Source organism: Brassica napus, chromosome C6 (assembly GCF_020379485.1).
Source record: "Brassica napus cultivar Da-Ae chromosome C6, Da-Ae, whole genome shotgun sequence".
NCBI lineage: Eukaryota > Viridiplantae > Streptophyta > Magnoliopsida > Brassicales > Brassicaceae > Brassica > Brassica napus.
This window is the reverse complement of record NC_063449.1, coordinates 22,958,908-22,962,435: the sequence shown is the minus strand read 5'-3', so window position 1 is coordinate 22,962,435 and position 3,528 is coordinate 22,958,908. Positions and strand designations below refer to the sequence as shown.

Below are 3,528 nucleotides of genomic sequence, written 5' to 3'. Positions count from 1 at the left end.
AAATAGAGAGAATTCAGAACGAAGAAAATAAGAGAGAGATGATAGTGGGTCCTACTGATTAGTATATAGTTATGTTATAACTTGAAAAAATAAACAAAATGTGATGAAATTAAAAAAAAATACCTCAGTAGCTGAAACTGCTTTATTTTGTTTTAAATAACTCAAAACTGAGTAATTCTTAAAAAAAAAAAAAAAAAAAAAGACAAGTAAATGCGTCTCGTCTCTTTCACTCTCACGATAAGAGTCTTTGTTTCCTTTTGGACTGCATGTTCATCTCTTACATCTCACTTTCTCCTTAAACCCATAAAAAATAAAATGTCGCCCGAATTATTTTTTTTTTCAAATTTCTGATCAAAAAGTAACAAATTTGATTGAGATGAAGTCGAATAATCATAAAGATTCACCCGAGAAGCTAATGCTTGACCGGATTATAACCGGTTCCGGTTCATCGACCCGACCCGGATCCAAACTCATGGTATTGCTCCTCCTTCTCGTCTCCGCCACTTACGTCGTCTACACTCTTCAGCTCATCTCCAACTCACGTGCCTGTCACGTGGAGCCTTTCTCCGCGGTCGTTCGCCGCTTAAACGACATAGTGAACTCTTCCCAGCCGTTGATTATCTTACAGTCAAATCAAACAGCCGTAATCGAATCTCACAGCTCTGCACCACCTCCTCCGCCGCCGGAAACCGAGCTCCATCACGTGGTTTTCGGAATAGCCGCGTCGGCGAGGCTGTGGAAGCAGAGGAAAGAGTATATCAAGATCTGGTACAAACCAGATAAAATGCGTGGTTACGTCTGGTTAGAAAAGCCGGTTAAGAGACTCGACGACGAAACTAACCTCCCGCCGGTGAGAATCTCCACCGACACTTCGAAGTTTCCGTACAAAAACATACAGGGACACCGATCGGCGATTCGAATTTCGCGTATCGTGACGGAGACGTTCGTGATGAGAGACGACGATACAGTCTTCGTCGCGGAGAATCTCATCAGATTGTTGAGGAAATACGATCACAGTCAGATGTATTACATCGGGAGTTTATCGGAAAGTCATCTTCAGAACATTTACTTCTCCTACTGAATGGCTTACGGCGGTGGAGGATTCGCCGTGAGCTATCCTTTGGCGGTGGCGCTGAGCAAAATGCAGGATCGCTGTATAAAGAGATATCCGGCGTTGTACGGTTCAGATGATCGGATGCAAGCTTGCATGGCTGAACTCGGTGTTCCACTCACTAAAGAACTCGGTTTTCACCAGGTCTGTAATTATCTCTTTAATTAGATTCAGTAATAAATATTCGGATAGATTATTATTAATCTAGCTAAGTTGTTAGTTAAACAGCAGTTAGTTTAACTCCAAAACATGTCTAAATTATAAATATTAAAATACTATTTAAAATATATAAATATACATTTCTGTTATATCATAAATTAAAACTTACACAAACAAGCGTAAGTTTATTTGAAATAGACGTTTGAAAGTTTTTACTTAAAAAACCTACTCCATACAATAAGACTTGACTTTACGTATTAAAATAAGATTAAACTTCAACTACAAGTTTACAACCATTTCTTGATCATCACCATATGGATTATTTGGCTTCATCTTAGTGAAATTCAGAAGTCGTTATAAGAATGTGTGGTTAATGAACTTTAAATAGGTAATCGGTTAGGGTTAAAAATTAAATGTCTTAGGACTTTTTTCATGCTATTGGTTTTACATATGTAGATAAATTCATTGCTTTTTTTTAAGAAAATTTGTACCCTCTACACCCCAAATCTATCCTATTTAACTACATACCCTATTTCCCCTCCTTTTCCCACCCCCAATCATAAACATTTCCCTCCCTTCCATGGTATTCCCCTTCTTTTAGGGTATTCACCTAATTTGCTCTTTTTTAAATTTGATTATGATACAAGTGCCATATCACTGGACCCAAATTTGTCTGTACGCTATTGTTACACGTCGTCACGGTGTCGGGCGGTTTCTTGTAAAAGCTGTCACGCATTTAAATCCGCGTGTAACTCACGTGACATTTCTTTTGTTTATTAGTTATGGTTACCTACCAATAACCGGTCGGTTCGGTAACTACTAAAACTCTAAAAGTCTTAGTTCAATTTTGAAACCGTTCGGTTTATTTGATAATCTATTTGTATGTGTTTTCAGTACGATGTGTATGGCAATCTATTCGGTCTACTAGCGGCGCACCCGGTGGCTCCATTGGTAACACTTCACCATCTCGATGTGGTCGAACCGATATTTCCAAACATGACTCGTGTAGATGCCTTGAAGCGTCTACAAGGGCCGGCAATGCTAGACTCTGCCGGACTTATGCAACAGTCGATATGCTACGACAAACGTCGGAAGTGGACCGTTTCAGTTTCTTGGGGATACGCGGCTCAGATCTTCCGCGGAATCTTTTCCGCTAGAGAGATGGAAATGCCTTCAAGAACCTTCTTAAATTGGTAATCTATATAAATTTTAATTTACACTAGAATATTCACGTAGTAGCATGGTAGCTTTTGCCTTTATGGGCAAAAACATAAACTCGTTACATTGCTCAAACCATAAATCTAGATATATTCATTTGACAAGGTTTTTGGCAGGTATCGGCGGGCAGATTATACGGCGTACGCTTTTAATACACGACCGGTGAGTCGTCATCCATGCAAGAAACCATTTGTGTTCTATATGACAACGACGGGAGTTCATCCGATAACAAATATGACGGTGAGCCGTTACGAAAGCCACCGTGTCGCTCAGCCGGAGTGTCGGTGGAAGATGGCTAATCCTGGCGATCTTAGGACGGTCATTGTATACAAGAAACCGGACCCTTACCTTTGGGACAGAGTAAGTCAACGTCTGTTTTTTTTTTTTGGTCGTAGCCAACATCTGTTAAAGTAGTTGTTACGCAGTCATACTATTATTATTAATGCTTGATATAATATATTATAAAAACTTTTTATATTTGCAGTCTCCGAGAAGAAATTGTTGCAGGGTAAAATCAAAGAAGAATAATACTTTAGAGATCAGTGTTGCAGTTTGCAAGGAAGGCGAAGTGGTTGAAGTTATGTAATAATGTTTCATTTTTAACAACTCAAATTTTGCACTTATTCAGTTATACATATTAGTTGATTACCTAATTAAACATGTTGGAGCATTTTGAAAATTTTAGTTAAATAAGAGCATTTCCAAACTGTTGTTATTTATTTTTATGATAGTATTTAGAGGTAGTTTTACTCTAACCTATTGTTTTGTTTCTTTAAAATAAAAACTGTTATTTTTCTGTATATTTAAAGAGGAAATAGCAATTTCTATTTTTTTTTTTTTACATTGTATTTAGAACAATGCTAATACATTGAAACAAATTTTATTTTTATTACAGAAATTCTCTATTTTAGAGAAAATAACAAGGAAAAGAACTTACGATATAACCAAATTTGAAGGAGAAATGAAGAATATAGCGTTAATTTTGACTGAATTCATTTCTTAACAATTAACACAATTATGACCCGGTTTTACCCCCACAA

The 3,528-nt window shown here is 37.3% G+C and overlaps 1 pseudogene; it reads left to right on the top strand.

The window, feature by feature from the left end:
- The first annotated feature begins 232 nt into the window (after positions 1–232).
- On the top strand, positions 233–3,194 carry LOC111212268 (annotated as a pseudogene).
- The last annotated feature ends 334 nt before the right edge of the window (positions 3,195–3,528 follow it).